Below are 17,664 nucleotides of genomic sequence, written 5' to 3' on the forward strand. Positions count from 1 at the left end.
GAAAGCAGTTGTAGGCGAGGGAGAAGAAGGAAAGGTTACAGGAGAATATGGACTTGTGACAGGGAATGAGAGAAGAGAAACATTAAATGGATTCTGTAATAAATTTCAGCTAGTAATAGCGAATACTCTCTTCAAGAATGACAAGAAGAGGAGCAAAATTTGGAAAAGGTCGGGTGATACGGAAAGATTTCAGTTATATTATGTCATGACGAGACAGATTCCGAAATCAGATACTAGACTGTAAGGGGTGCCCAGGAGTAGATATAGACTCAGATCACAATGTAGTAGTGATGAAGAGTAGGCTGAAGTTAAAGAGTTTAGCTGGGAAGAATCAACACGCAAAGAAGTGGAATGCAAAAGTGCTAAGGAATGACGAGATACGCTTCAAGTTCTCTACGGCTGTAGATACAGCAATAAGGAATAGCTCAATAGGCAGTACACTTGAAGAGGAATGGGCATCTCTAAAAAGGGCAAGCACGGAAGTTGGAAAGGAAAACATAGGTACAAAGAAGATAACTGAGAAGAAACCATGGATAACAGAAGAAACACTACAGTTGATCAATGAAAGAAGGAAGTACTAAAATATTAAGGGAAATTCAGGAATACAGAAATACAAGTCGCTAAGGAATGAAACAAACAAGAAGTGCAGGAAAGCTAAGACGGAATGGCTGCGCAAAAAAATGTAAGGAAATCGAAAAAGAAATGATTTTTGGAAGTACTGACTCAGCATGTAGAAAAGACAAAACAGTTAAAGAGTTTAGCTAGGAAGAATCAACACGCAAAGAAGTGGGATGCAAAAGTGCTAAGGAATGAGGAGATAAATGCAAGACTGGTAACGTTAAGAGTGCAACGGGAATTCCACTGTTAAAAATGGCTCTGAGCACTATGGGACTCAACATCTTAGGTCATAAGTCCCCTAGAACTTAGAACTACTTAAACCTAACTAACCTAAGGACATCACACACATCCATGCCCGAGGCAGGATTCGAACCTGCGACCGTAGCAGTCCCGCGGTTCCGGACTGCAGCGCCAGAACCGCTAGACCACCGCGGCCGGCTCCCACTGTTAAAATCAGGGGAAAGCGCGGATAGGTGGAAAGAGTACACTGAAAGCCTCTATGAGGGGGAAGATTTGTCTGAGGTGATTGAAGAAGAAACAGATGTTGATTTAGAAGAGACAGGGGATCCAGTATTAGAATCAGAATTTAAGAGAGCTTTTGAGGACTTAAGATCAAATAAGGCAGATACATAGTATTTCATTAGAATTTCTAAAATCATTGGACGAAGTGGCAACAAAACGACTATTCACGTTGGTGTGTAGAATGCACCAGTCTAGCGACATGCCCTCTGACTTTTGGAAAAACATCGTCCACACAATTCCGAAGCGCACAATCAGCTTAACAGCTCATACATCTGAGTACCTAACAAGAATAATACACAGGAGAATGGAAAATAAAACTGAGGAATGTGTTAGATGAGGATCAAATTGGCATTAGGAAAGGCAAAGGCACCAGAGAGGCAATTCTGACGATGCCCTTGATAATGGAAGCAAGACTGAAGAAAACTCGAGACACTTTCATAGGATTAGTGAACCTGGAAAAGGCGTTCGGCAATATAAAATGCTGCAAGGTATTCGAAATTCCGAGAAAAATAGGGATAAGTTATTGGAAGAGACGGGTAACATACAATATGCACAAGAACAAAGAGGGGACAATAAGAGTGGACGACCAAGAACGATGTGCTCAGTTTGAAAAGGTTGTAAAACAGGTATACAATCTTTCGTTCCTACTTTTCAAACTGAACATTGAAGAAGTAATCTGGAAATAAAGAAAGATTCAATAGTGGAATTAAAATTCAAGCTGAAAGGATATCAGTGATACGATTCGTTGACGACATTGCTATCCTGAGTGAAAGTGAAGACGAATTACATGATTTGCTGAATGGAACGAACAGTCTAATGTGTACAGAATATGGAATGAGAGTAAATCGAAGAAAGACGAAAGTAATAAGAAATAGCATAAATGAGAACAACGAGAAACTTAACATAAGAATTGAAGGCACCAAGTTGATGAAGTTAAGGGATTCTACTCCCTAGGCAGCAAAGTAACTAATGATGGACAGAGAGCATGGAGGACATCAAAAGCAGACTAGCAATGGCAAAAACGGCGTTCCTAGCCAAGAGAAATTTCCTTGAATCCAAAACACGCATTAATTTTGAAACGTCCCCATAGAAAAATTTATGAATGACTGTGCTGATAAACCTCTTATATTATTTGATTTTCAAACGGCTGAGGAGAACTGAACGTACTCAGACATTTCTCTCTTATTCTGATCATCACTAAACTGACACAATATTTTTATCGCAATGCAATCTGACTTTCAATAATCCCTACAAAAGAATGGCCCTGACTAACATTAACCTATACCTTTCACAAATCACTTACCTCACAAAAATCTTCGTTACTCCAACTACTGCAATACAGCGAGCGCCACTACTGCCAGCTAAATAAAAAGATTCAAACTACTGAAGGCACTAACTACTGATAGGCATAGTTAGCAAATGAAAGATTTTGATAGAGAACAAACAATGTATTTACCTTAATAGTATTCAAAAGTCATAATATAGATAGCAGTTCATGACATCCAGTCTTACAAATGTACTGTCTCTGATGGACACACGTCCAGATCATCCGCTCTCAAAACTCTGCCATTTCTCTCCCCACATCCACCACTGCTCGCGGCTCACCTCCAACTGCGCAACACTACGCGCTGTTAACAGCCAACTGCCCAACACTACAATGGCGAATATTTCTCCAACAATGCAAACCAACCACAGCCTTCACACAGCACAGTCAGTGATTTTCATATAGAGCGCTACATGGCGTTACCAACATAAAAACCTAAACAGCCTACTTACATAGCCCCCATGTCCCCCCCAAAAAAATTTACAAATTGTTATGGGCAGTGGCCAATACAGATTTAAAAAAAAAAGTTCATAGTTACAATAACAAAGAAATCAAATGCACACACTTACTGGTCAAAAGTTAAAATTTTCTCACAGTCCATAAAGACAGTCCTGGTCATTCATCACAGTATAACTGCAGCGTTTCTCTCAAAGTCTGAGCAGTAAAAGAAAATGCACACGGAAGTAGTGGATTTCCATGCAGTCTTGAAGAAGTAGTGTTGTCCACCCAACGGAAAGACAGTGCTGACTCTTGACATGCAGAGACGTAATGGGCCACAACAGAGCAAACCCACAGCAAAGTCAGTCGAAGTTTTGAAGAATATTGGTAGGTAGGTCATCACAGAGCAGACCCACTGTAGTCCTGGTAGAGATTATGGTGTTGGTGGGGAACCAGAGGTGCAGACCCACTGTAGTCCTTGTAGAGACGGCCAGCAGCCATCTGTTGCGACCGTGCAGTGGCTTTACGTAACGGAGTGAAAGAAACAAATTTTGAAGTAAGTTCAACAGCGACTAGAACGTACGAAAATCCATTCGAAGTTCTGACAAGGGGTCCCAAGAGATCAACAGCAGCAAATTCTTTTAATTTAGAAGGAATGATAGGAAACAACGGAGCACGCTGTGAGATAGTAGATGGTTCGCCTTTTGACAAAGTTTACAAATAGACAAGACTCTTCGAATTCTCTTTTCCATATTGTTAAAATAACAAGTCGTTCGAAGAATATGATAACATTTTCGTGGACCAAAATGTGCGTAGCTGAAATAAATGTACCAAATGAGCTTATTAACAAAATCGTCTGTAATGCAAAGTACCCATAGCTTGTCATCAACAGTGCAGCGTTTGAACAGTATGTTGTTTCTAACCAGATAATAATGCCGAATCTGTGTGTGTGTCTTTTCATGCCATTTGCTTTTGATGTCTTTCCAAATCGGATCTTTATCTTCTTCATGAGCAATGTCCTTTAAAGATGTGGTAATGAAGTTTTCGAAGGCGACTTTCTGAATGTGAAGAATACTGAAATTTTTCTCGAGGTTGCCTTCTGTGTTACTTTTCTCAAGCCCAGCTGGTGCGCGTGACAGTGCGTCCGCAATAATGTTCTCCTTGCCGGGAATGTAGACTACTGTGAAGTGGAATTCTTGCAGAAACAATACCCAACGTTTTAACCTGTCATGATTTAATTTTGAAGACATAAGAAATTGTAATGCACGATGATCACTGTATACTTTTACGTGCTTACCAGAAAGAAAGAAACGGAATTTGTTAAACGCCCAAACGATAGCTAAAGCTTCTAATTCAGTAACGGAATAATTTTTTTCAGATTTTGTTAGCACTCGGCTAGCAAAAGCAACGGTTTTCTGAACAGTAGTGTCATTTTCTATGGCTTCTTGAAATAAATGGGCACCAAGACCGACTTTAGAAGAATCCGTGCTAAGGCAGAAATCTTGTGACATCTGGATGAGCTAGTATTGGCGCGTTAAGTAGCGATTCTTTCAAAGAATTGAATTCCAACTGTGCTTGTTCGTCCCAGATCCAATTATTGTTTTTTCCAGTGAGAGAACAAAGTTGTGGTGTAACTAGATTTTGCATATTCAGAAAACGACGGTAAAAATTTACGATGACTTAAGATGTTAAGTCCCATAGTGCTCAGAGCCATTTGAACCATTTTTTTGCAAGGTTCGCAGGAGAGCTTCTGCAAAGTTTGGAAGGTAGGAGACGAGGTACTGGCAGAAGTAAAGCTGTGAGGACGGGGCGTGAGTCGTGCTTGGGTAGCTCAGTTGGTAGAGCACTTGCCCGCGGAAGGCAAAGGTCCCGAGTTCGAGTCTCGGTCCGGGGCACAGTTTTAATCTGCCAGGAAGTTTCAGTATATAAATTAATTAGATTACATTGAAGCAGGATATTGTCCAAAGTCATGCAGAATTTGTTTACTAACTAACCTAGTAGTAGTTATTGTTATGTACCCTAACAAATATCAACTCACGTAGCACTGTAACAAATAACACCGCAATAGATTAGATCCGCATGGACTGAAAAAATCAAGCTTCCTCGAAGAGGGATGTTCATGTGGATAATACTAAAATGGGTAACACCACATGTGGACGTTGGACTTGACGTTCAGTACCAGATCCCCTTCCCCAGATGGTGTTGGTGAAACTGTATCTATATCTATCCTTTCCTGTCGTCTTTTATTCTCTTCTTAAATTATACCATAAATTTATAATTTGCTACTTCCAGATTCCTGTATTTTTCGTCGAAAAATATGTGTATCTGCTGTAAGGAAATAAAAGATAACACCAAAGCGCAGACAAAAGAACTCCACTAGAATATATTATAGGGCACGGAACCCCAAATAACCAAAATGTGATAGCACACCAACTTTCTGAATCCCTGTAAATGAGAAATAAAATTTTTCAGTTGAAACACAGATACAAATACAAAAGCTATATAGCAATGGTCACATTAAAGAAAAAATGTAGAATGAATTTCAAATATACAGTATGTAGTACGTCCACTGTGGAAAATGGGACCATGATATGCCTATAAATTAATATATTGACACAAAAGATATAGAAGAAATACTAAAAGGCAAAATGTGTAACAGGTGCTTTAAATATTAATCAAGGTAAGTTACTAAATTTGTCACATGTAACGTGAAAATCATGCAAGAATCATTTAATAAAAAAGTATCATGTACAAAAGGCATAGATCAGTTTTCAGTGACAAGCGCAGGAAATAAATTTAAACTATGGCCTCCCATCACCGTATACCACGAGTGGAATATTCTTAAATAATCTATACATGTAATATAAAAATCATTATTTTGAGAAGTGTAGTAAATGAATTTAAAATATAGCCTCTCTCTGTCCATAATGTCACAAGTCCGTGAATTACATATAAAATATATATGAAACTTTTACAAAGATTAATAAACTGAAGAAAATTATTTTAAACACAGTCTAGTCGTGGCCTTGATGAGCACGTGACATATCCTAAACGAGTGCATAAAAAATACTTTCAACTGCCTCATTCAATTTATAATTTCGATAAGACCGCTATTTTGACTGTTCTGTCTAAGAATGGCAAAATGTTTGCACTTAACAGAAGACAGCAAGTCTATTATGTTACTTCAGCTGAAAGAAGATTGTTGTCCAGTTTCGCAGTAGATCTACAGGATAAAATTTTCAAACCCCTATTTGTAATTTTCTCTAGGCAAAGATTTTTTAAACACTTAAAATATGCGAAACCAACAAAACAACTGCTCAAATCCAGTTCTGCTTATCTCAGATACTCACTCCACCCATGCTACAAAGAGAGATTTCATAGGAAACGCCAGAGAAAAAAAATCAGACAACTGATGCGTCCATGTCCCTGCACTGTAGCCACAAACTGCAACTTTTTTTTTTTTTTTTTTTTTTGGTCATCAGTCTACTGACTGGTTTGATGCGGCCCGCCACGAATTCCGTTCCTGTGCTAACCTCTTCATCTCAGAGTAGCACTTGCAACCTACGTCCTCAATTATTTGCTTGACGTATTCCAATCTCTGTCTTCCTCTACAGTTTTTGCCCTCTACAGCTCCCTCTAGTACCATGGAAGTCATTCCCTCATGTCTTAGCAGATGTCCTATCATCCTGTCCCTTCTCCTTATCAGTGTTTTCCACATATTCCTTTCCTCTCCGATTCTGCGTAGAACCTCCTCATTCCTTACCTTATCAGTCCACCTAATTTTCAACATTCGTCTATAGCACCACATCTCAAATGCTTCGATTCTCTTCTGTTCCGGTTTTCCCACAGTCCATGTTTCACTACCATACAATGCTGTACTCCAGACGCACATCCTCAGAAATTTCTTCCTCAAATTAAGGCCGGTATTTGATATTAGTAGACTTCTCTTGGCCAGAAATGCCTTTTTTGCCATAGCGAGTCTGCTTTTGATGTCCTCCTTGCTCCGACCGTCATTGGTTATTTTACTGCCTAGGTAGCAGAATTCCTTAACTTCATTGACTTCGTGACCATCAATCCTGATGTCAAGTTTCTCGCTGTTCTCATTTCTACTACTTCTCATTACCTTCGTTTTTCTCCGATTTACTCTCAAACCATACTGTGTACTCATTAGACTGTTCATTCCGTTCAGCAGATCATTTAATTCTTCTTCACTTTCACTCAGGATAGCAATGTCATCAGCGAATCGTATCATTGATATCCTTTCACCTTGTATTTTAATTCCACTCCTGAACCATTCTTTTATTTCCATCATTGCTTCCTCGATGTACAGATTGAAGAATAGGGGCGAAAGGCTACAGCTTTGTCTTACACCCTTCTTAATACGAGCACTTCGTTCTTGATCGTCCACTCTTATTATTCCCTCTTGGCTGTTGTACATATTGTATATGACCCGTCTCTCCCTATAGCTTACCCCTACTTTTTTCAGAATCTCGAACAGCTTGCACCATTTTATATTGTCGAACGCTTTTTCCAGGTCGACAAATCCTATGAAAGTGTCTTGATTTTTCTTTAGCTTTGCTTCCATTGTTAGCCGTAACGTCGGAATTGCCTCTCTCGTCCCTTTACTTTTCCTAAAGCCAAACTGATCGTCACCTAGCGCATTCTCAATTTTCTTTTCCATTCTTCTGTATATTATTCTTGTAAGCAGCTTCGATGAATGAGCTGTTAAGCTGATTGTGCGATAATTCTCGCACTTGTCAGCTCTTGCCGTCTTCGGAAGTGTGTGGATGATGCTTTTCCGAAAGTTAGATGGTATATCGCCAGACTCATATATTCTACACACCAACGTGAATAGTCGTTTTGTTGCCACTTCCCCCAATGATTTTAGAAATTCTGATGGAATGTTATCTATCCCTTCTGCCTTATTTGACCGTAAGTCCTCCAAAGCTCTTTTAAATTCCGATTCTAATACTGGATCCCCTATCTCTTCTAAATCGACTCCTGTTTCTTCTTCTATCACATCAGACAAATCTTCACCCTCATAGAGGCTTTCAATGTATTCTTTCCACCTATCTGCTCTCTCCTCTGCATTTAACAGTGGAATTCCCGTTGCACTCTTAATGTTACCACAGTTGCTTTTAATGTCACCAAAGGTTGTTTTGACTTTCCTGTATGCTGAGTCTGTCCTTCCGACGATCATATCTTTTTCGATGTCTTCACATTTTTCCTGCAGCCATTTCGTCTTAGCTTCCCTGCACTTCCTATTTATTTCATTCCTCAGCGACTCGTATTTCTGTATTCCTGATTTTCCCGGAACATGTTTGTACTTCCTCCTTTCATCAATCAACTGAAGTATTTCTTCTGTTACCCATGGTTTCTTCGCAGCTACCTTCTTTGTACCTATGTTATCCTTCCCAACTTCTGTGATGGCCCTTTTTAGAGATGTCCATTCCTCTTCAACTGTACTGCCTACTGCGCTATTCCTTATTGCTGTATCTATAGCTTTAGAGAACTTCAAACGTATCTCGTCATTCCTTAGTACTTCCGTATCCCACTTCTTTGCGTATTGATTCTTCCTGGCTAATGTCTTGAACTTCAGCCTACTCTTCATCACTACTATATTGCGATCTGAGTCTATATCTGCTCCTGGGTACGCCTTACAATCCAGTATCTGATTTCGGAATCTCTGTCTGACCATGATTGCAACTATAGCAGACATATTCGTCCAGAGAAAATCAGCAACTGTATTGATTTTTAAAACGAATCTCATTCATACTTCAGTTAAAAAAGTAAAAAAAATGTGCAACTGAGACTGAAGAATAAATGAGAATTGTTTTAAAGAAAACAGACTGTAGACTTTGGATGTGGCATTCATGACACTGACTACAACCTTCTACAAAGAAATATGTGCAAAGTTCCTTCACAATACTCCGGGAAGAACTGTTTCAGGCAAGGTAAGAGAGTCATTGATTCATGTAGTCGTTCCAGTGACAGCTGTCAACCGATTTCGAAAATGTGGAATTTAACATCTAGACTACATATTTACTAATGAATACTAAGCTGCTGCTGAAGTGACTGACATTCGTTTGTATGCGGAAATTTATGCTGTTTCTTCTTCAAGCAGTGGCTCCTCCCAGCACCCAACTAATGTGCCTTCTTCAAATTACAGGCCCTTGCAGCACCCAACTGGCGACTTCTCTTCAACTCAGGCTTCCTTCAGATTTTAACTGCAAATCCTTCTTTAGGATAAGGTTCCTGTCAGAGTCTCATTGAAAGAAATTCTCTCTCGGCGCTTATCTAACAAGCAGTCTTCAAGCACAGGTCCCCCTCAGCGTTGGCTCACTCAAGAAAATCATTCTTAGTATTCAACTGGAGAGTTCCACCTAACACCAAAGGATATAAAAATTAGCTTCGGCATATGAATCAAGCCTGTATAAAGCAGTGTTGTCTGGAATAAAAGGAAAGAAAGAGAAAGAGCTTTTAATCAAACAAAAAACAAGTTTGAAGAAAAATAAGCGAAGAAGGCCTATACATAGTTTAAGGAAGCACAAAATGAAACTATGAGGATAAAAATGGGGTCAAAAACTGAGAGGGATTTTGTTAAAAAGAAACTTTTGAAGAAGGAGTTGGAAAAGAATTTCGGTTCGTGAAAATAACGACTCAGAAAGTTTGTATTGCAATGAAGCATTTTCAGGATCTAAGGGAACGAAAGCTGAATTAAATGTTGTCAGTTAAAAGATGCCTCATGAACAACGTGCTGGTTGTGAACAGGAGGACACTGAGTTCGTTTATAAGTTTTGCAAACAATCTAAACAAGTTTGCACAAGCTAAATTATTATGAGTTAATTCCTATTTCTGATAAAGTTGTTTATGTCTATAGTTGTATCATCAAGGATAATTAATAATTTTCATTGGTAGGGCTTTTATGACTAAAATGAATGGAACTCCTAATCTCAGTTGAGTCCTTCATTGTTATTATTCCAATTAGAATAATCAGCTGTTAAAGAAACACTGTAATCCCACACACTTGTTTTTATGCCAATAACCTACACGGAAAATGTGGTTAAGCACTGGCCACTCTATCCAATTAGGTAAGGAGAATTAGTCATATGAAAGCCATCAAAAACATTGAAAATATGTCATTTTTATGAATATATTGGTGTAAGCTGCCAAATAGAGATGACTTTTACTTATTTATTTATTTCTGGCCCAGTATCAAGCACATGCCCATCATAAGTGCCATAAAATAGCTTCCACAGTACTTTTATCTCTAGTGCACAGCATTTCATATTACTTAATGCGACTGTTCCTTTTTATACCATTTAATTTGCCTTATGTACTGGTTCCTTAGCATACACTGAAGACGTTTCCCAATAAGAATCATATAATTATTGATATGACAGTGTTAATCAGCATGTAGGTCTGGCATATTTTTTACTTTGAAATATTTGGTGTGATAACGTATAATATCGAGATTCAAAATCTCTTAAGTGGCAAATTTTTACCAGCAACCTCATTTTGGTGAAAATTCAATTCCCCTTAGAGCTGTATCCCTTCTCCCCTACTGTTTCATTTAGGTTTTTCCTCTGTTATTTACTTGTTTCTTATCTTTTCTGCAAAGCAATGTTTTTAATTATAGTTCTGAACTTTATTCTGTTTTGAATACATTTATTTGACATATCCACAACTTATAAGTGTTATTGAGGTCACTAACTCATTTTTATTTTTATTTTATCTTTTAAACAATAGAAACTTTGTTTAACCATGTCCTCCCATTCATTTCACACACTGAAAAAAATATAACACTTTTTTTAGTTTCAATTTATGAGCTTTGGGATACTTTTTAAAAGCCTTTTTTACTTCATAGTGAAGATGTTCTTAGCATTCAGCTGCTGTTCCCATCTGTTCTTGGATCTAGACTCCTTCTAATGAATTTTCTTTTTTTGTTCCAGTTGATAGTTTCCTCATCATGAAAATAGTAATACATACAGCTTCAAAAAGGACTTTCGTTCTTACAGCCAAATTATGGTCACTGTGTTTTGTGTTATATTGATTTTATTCTTATTGTACATATTCTTGGGTAGTTAGTAAGCCATTATAAAGATTTTTCAACTTTTTTCTACCTTTACTGTATATTTAATCCTGTCGAAAATATGTGTATAAAATAGCGATTGTAGATAAATTTTACATTAATATTTGAGAATGTAATTGATGTGAATAATGCAAAATATCCTATATTTTTGTCGCAGTAAATACAGATTGCTCCATCTGTAATCGATTATGTCCTATATTCAGCTCTAATTATCTTCTAATAGTAGAGCTTGGGCGACGCTAACCTAATTTTAAATAAATAAATACAAAATTCTTCTCATTTCTAATGAAAATTTTTTCCACTACTTGTATTTTTTTCTTTTTATTCCGAGGTAAACTTCTTGTCTCCCATCATTTCTCTTGAAAAGTATAGAAAACAGCTTAGAAGGAGGGCAGTCTTATGGTGTCTGGTGCAGCATCATAATGGTTGCTGATCCGATGAGCTGATTTCATATACTTGTGTTTCATGTAGTTGTCTTAGGTTTGGGCATTGAACATAAAGCTATATTATCAAGCTAAATATGAAATCAGCAATGTGTAATAATTCACTAAACACGACTCCTTTTTAATATTCTAAGTGCTTCTAACGTCAATAATTGCCTCGAAGGAACTGAGTTAGTACATATTACTTTATTCCGCTTTTACTTCATTAACGTGTCATCATAGGTGACGTACAGTTGTATGTCATGGTATATAGTCTTGTTCCATAGTTCGTCCACGTATTCAGCTGAAATTATTTATGAAACCGCATGTCACGAGGTTAGGATGTGGATTCAAAACTGAACAACCACATTTTGGTCGTAATGTGACCTCAGAAACGTCAGCGTTGCTTTGCTGTACATAACTGCGTTCAGATGGATTTTCGGGTGGTGGAATGTTCATTTAAGTAAGGTGTTCCAACGAGCTTGAAGTCCGCCCGATTTACCACCAGTAGATTTTACTTTTTGTGGATACGTAAGTCACCGTGTTTATGTCATCGACCCACAAGCCCAGATGACTTCAAACAGCGTACCGAGGAAGCTTGACGCGCCGTGACACCAGCAACCTTACATCTCGTGTTCAGACAGTTTAGAAGACGCATTGAGTTGCGTATTCTAAAAATCATCCTCTCGTTTCAGCGCCCAACTCAAACGAACATTCCGCCAGCAGGACATCCACTTCAACACGGTCATATTTGGACACGAGGAAACTGCAAAAGGCAGATGGTTACTACCAGGGGGACATAATCAGCCCCATTTCTTTTCTTGTATCTTTGTTCGTTACGAAGGTAAGAACACCACTAAGTCTTTTTTGAGAAGCACCCTATATTTTTTATTCAGTGATCCACTTTCTCTTCCCGAAACCAATTCTAAACCGTATGTGTGCCAGTCATTTAAATATGACGTTATTACTCGTAGTAACGTATCACAAAACTAACGTTGACTTTCCTGTACCAGCTCAGAGTGCAGGCCCCCCGGGCTAACGTGACTCGTCCAGTTGCTGGAGCTGACAGTAAACAAATGGAAACACAAGGCAAATGCAGTATGGTCATTTTCCGTCAGTTGCCTTCAGCTGAAGGTCTATGTGAGTATAATGTTCACCAACGAAGAGAAGGCAGAAATGATGCCCATCTATGGAAAATCTAAGCTGGCAGATCAGTAATCGCAACAATATTTCCGTATTTTCTGAAACGCCACAACATTGAGAGAGACCATTCGTCGGGAAGGTGGATTCTAGCAGGAATATCATTGTCTGTAGAGCTGCTTTGTCAGAATAGCATTGCACCTGCTTTCTAGTCCAGTCAATCGGAGTTCCAAACAACCAGCTTCGTAACAAAATTACGGAATTTTGTTTCTCAACGGTCCTATGTAGGTTCGCAGTGCTGAATCCGAATTTCAAGTTTGCTACCTTGTAGCGGGTCAGCTTCAGAACGAAGAACGCAAAAACAAAAATCAAGATTTTCACACTTTTTCCAGTTTTTCGCTTATACCTTGAAAACAATGTGAGTTTCGAATAGAGAAAATTTCCTACAAAACGTATTAGCCAGGTTTTATTTACAGACGACCAGTATCGGTGCTAGAGCGCGCCGAAGAACAGCGATTTGTTGGCTCTTCTGCGGAAACGTCGAAAACACCCATTGTTACTTAAAAAATATAGTAATAATGAGCGTATGGCATTGGTGGCCGGGAGACCCCTCGCGAGGCGGTTCGGCCGCCGCTCCACAAGTTCTTTAACGCCACAGCTACTTGCGAGTGAGTGAGGATGAAATGATGATGAAGGACACACAACACCCAGTCATCTCGAGGCAGAGAAAATCCCTGAGCCCGCCGGGAATCGAACCCGGTACCCCGCGCGGGAAGCGAGAACGCTACCGCAAAACCACGAGCCGCGGACACTTAAAAAATATGAATGTTATCAACAAGACGCCTACACCACGTGAATGTAGTTTCAATTTCCCACAAGAGACATCTGTAACATTCAATCTTTTCATAAGAGGGGGGGGGGGGGGGAAGAGGGGGAGGAGCAAAGCGAAAATTACTATAAATGCCGTCTGCGTACTAGAGCCTCTACCTATCTATCTCTATGCTTTCGGTGTATTACGTTTAGTAGAGGTTGTTCGAATGAACTGATGGAAAAGCATGTTTGATGAACATATTAACAAATTATACATACAACATATTAGGTACATGATACTCAATTGACAGATGAGTATGAAATCTACATGTTGTGATGTATTGTACATGCGTTAAGAGTTGAGTGAATGCGTATCCCAGGATTGAGTCATCACTTGCCGTAGATTCTCTGTGTGGAAAAGAAAGAAAGATACAAAATGGATACAAAAGACAGATAAGTTGTACAGCGAACTATTGATGTCTGATATACTGATCTCAAAATGGTTTAAATGGCTCTGAGCACTATGGGGCTTAACATCTGAGGTCATCAGTCCCCTAGAACTTAGAACCACTTAAACCTAACTAACCTAAAGACATCACACACATCCATGCCCGAGGCATAATTCGAACCTGCGTCCGTAGCGGTCGGGTGGTTCCAGACTAAAGCGCCTAGAACCGCTCGGCCACTGTGGCCGACTATACTAATCTCATGTACACATTAATTTTATTCGTCTCCGTTTGGCTGTTGGTGGCCCAGACAAAGTTTCTTGGACGCTAGAAGGTCCACGTGAGGGGTATTTGGCAATGGAAGGTCCAGGCAAAGGTTCAGGGGCTGTAGAAGATCCAGGCTAAACAATGAGTTGTTGCTGTTCTTCAACGGAAAAAATTGTAAATGAATGATTAATGGTGTGATACGGAACTTGAATACCTTCTGTCGCTTCAGCTGCTTCTGAAGTGGTACTGCAAGGGGCTCCTCCAGGTCGTCTCCGTCTTCTATATCAAAACTGTCGTTGATGTTGAAACATGTTCCGTTAAATTGATGGCACAATTTCTCGGAGAATAGCCATGCTCGCCTACACCCATTCCGATTTTTGGCATGTGTCTTACATTTGCAAGATACAAACTGAAGAAACCTCTTGGGGGCCGAGTGTTTCAGTGTTGTATTGGGGTCAACCCATTTTTTGTCAGTTCCACCACTGTATTCTGTATTCAAGTAGTTTCTGATCCATTGGTACACCTATTACGAGTAGAATAATCCTAAGGCGTGTTGTTGAGCTGCATCTTCAGTGGGAGGTATGGAAGCTGTATTTGCTGATGCCTAGTAGGATGGTTCAAGCACTGCTTATATCTCAGCTTGTTGAGTGCTGTGATTGAGTGGTTACAACCATTAAGGTCAATCAGTAATTTCTCATCAGTAATTTCTCACCAGCGGGCCTTATTTCCTGTGGATGAGCTGAAGGGTCAGTGTAATTAGCAACTTATGATCAGAATCTGGATTTTTGCAGAGGCTCTTGAGAAATTTAGCCTTGCCTTGGTAGAATGACACAGATGTAGAATCGCAACAACTCATTGCGTGGAGGAAGAGTATGCGTTTGGCAACACACTGCTCCACTGCACTCTATGGAAGGTAGAGGAGCTCAGGGGCTGTACGTCTCCCTGGTTTGTGGAAATTGGGGAGAGTTCGGAGACCCATAATTCTGACCAGAAGGTTAACATCTAGCCCCAACAATTGCGACACGCATGTGAGGCGAAGCTAGAGATTCGGCAGTCCCCAAAATAAGTGTGTCTGTATCATCAGCTGCCTGCTTGGACGCGATTTTACTTTCATTGCGTTTTGCCTTTGTGCTTGTTTACGCATTCGAAAAAAATTTACTTGTGAAACTGCTGGTGTCATGGTGCTGCTAAAATGTATCTTCATGGACCTCAAGTGCTCCATGGTAGTCTTCTCTGTAAGTCCATCTTTGAACAACATGATTGAGGCAGTTCGGCTGTTCATCATAAAATTTAAACGTAATTTATTTATGCGACCAATTTCAGGGTCTTACTACGCCATCTTCAGATCACCTGACCAACGTGTAGGAGGAATGTAACCTCATGTGCAGTCGAAATAGGGATAAGCATTATGTAACTGGCATCCGTAGGCTTCTAGTTTCAACAACGTGATCCCTTTGTTCATCAATTGACGACTACAAGGTGGTCGCTTTGTTCGCCAATCGAAGAGTGCTAGACAAAAATTTTGGACCTTCCATTGCCCAAGATTCCTTACGTGGACCTTCTACTGCCAACTAAAATTTGCCTGGGCCACCGACAGCCAAACGGAGTCGGGTAAAAATACTGCGCACGTGACATCAGTACATCATACGTCGACAGTTCACTATACAACTTATCTGCCTTTCGTGTGCATACCGTACCACTAAATGCCTTCATTCTTTTCCAGACGGAGAATCCTCCAAGTAATGACCCAAAACCTGGGCTAGAAATTCACGTGTTTCACGACACATGTACATTACAACTTACAGATTTCATATCCATCTTTCTCTTCAGTGTTATGCACCTAACATGTTTCAAACATAATTTGTTAATATGTTCATGAAACATGCTTTCCCATCAGTTCATTCCAATAACCTTTCCTAAGTATAATATAACGAATGTATAGTGTCAATGGGAGACAGACAGGTGGGAGCTGTCGTTTGTCTGTAGGGCGCAGACGAAATTTGTTATAATTTTGACTTTGCTCCCTCCGTCTTATGAGAAAATTGAATGTTGCAGACGTCTCTGTAAGAAATTTAATATACTTTTTTTCAGTTGTAGCCGGAGTGGCAGGCTTTTTTTTTTTTTTTGACGTTTCCACAGAATGGCCAAAAAAATCGCTGTCCTTCAGCGTGCACTAGCGCCAATAAATAAAATCTGACTAGTGCTTTTTGTGGAAAATATTTTCTATTCTAATTCAGGATGGAGTGGTCATCTTCGAGAAAACGCATAATTTCGAGACATAAGCGATAAACTGAGGAAAAAGTTCGAAACGTTTGAAGTATTTTGCGCTGATCATTGTGAAGCTGACCTCTTACATGGCAGAATACTTGAAATTCGGATGCAGCACTCAAGAAAACATATAGTACCGTTGATAAAAAAAATTCCACAATTTTATTTTTGGATAACCGCCATCTGACTGGTCTATTAAACCACAATGAAAGAATAGCAATGATGAAGCAGTTTTTAATGAAGGATTGCCTTTACTGTAAACAACACATCGTTTGAAACTGCTACAGTACTTCACTATATGCACCTGTTTTGTAAAACAGAAAACATTATTTTTATTATTGTTCTTACGTTCTCCACAGATGAATACCATTTATACCTTCTGTTCATCGGTATACAGAGTACTCACACAAAAATTCTACTGAGGATGGCTGACGGAATTACCGGATTCTCTTTAAATAGTCTTTCCATTTGTTTACTGTCAACTCCAGCAACTGGACGAGTCACGTTACCTCGGTTACCTGCACTCTCAACCTGTACAGGAAAGTCAAAGTCAATTTTGCTGTTCCGTTTTTAACGTCATTTTTACGTGAATGGTGAACTGTGATACGCTTGTAACTGGTCTTGGCGAGAGTAAGTGAATTACCAAATAAGACGTTTAGGGTCCTGTTTAAAAAAGACGTGCTGCTGTTCTGCCTTCGTAACGAATGAAGATACGAGAAAGGCAATCGTACTAGTTAATTTCCCCCTGGTACCTAAATATCATTTGCTTGGTAATTTTTTTTTATTTTGCTTCCGGACAAAATTAGATCAGATTAGATTAGATGTACTTTTCGTTCCACAGTGAGGAGAGCCTCCGGGATGTGGAACACGCCAAAAAAAAAAAAAAAAGAATACTCAATAAGTATAAAAAAATAAATACGCTAATCCACATTCCACAGATCCCATGTGAAATGGTCCTCATGGGACAAGTCAAAAAATATTAAACATATTTTCATCTACTCCGTAATACCAAACCTGTGATAATACATATAAACAGCATCAAACCAGTCTCAGGACTGAAGACCACAACAACATATATATATATATATATATATGTGTGTGTGTGTGTGTGTGTGTGTGTTTTTCATGGAGGGGGCTTGCACCCCTTCTTGAATTGCGTGGCACTATCACAGCACAGGCCTACATTGATGTTTTAAGCACCTTCTTGCTTCCCACTGTTGAAGAGCAATTCGGGGATAGGGATTGTATATTTCAACACGACATCATGAGAAATCAGATTCAGGTATATCTTTCACATCGATGCCTCTGCCCCCCTAT

The 17,664-nt window shown here is 39.3% G+C and overlaps 1 non-coding gene across 1 annotated transcript; it reads left to right on the forward strand.

Moving 5' to 3' along the window:
* Positions 1–4,722: 4,722 nt before the first annotated feature.
* On the forward strand, positions 4,723–4,797 carry Trnap-cgg. The gene has a single exon. It is a non-coding gene; the product is annotated as a tRNA-Pro (tRNA).
* Positions 4,798–17,664: the final 12,867 nt, after the last annotated feature.

Source organism: Schistocerca americana, chromosome 1, assembly GCF_021461395.2.
Source record: "Schistocerca americana isolate TAMUIC-IGC-003095 chromosome 1, iqSchAmer2.1, whole genome shotgun sequence".
NCBI lineage: Eukaryota > Metazoa > Arthropoda > Insecta > Orthoptera > Acrididae > Schistocerca > Schistocerca americana.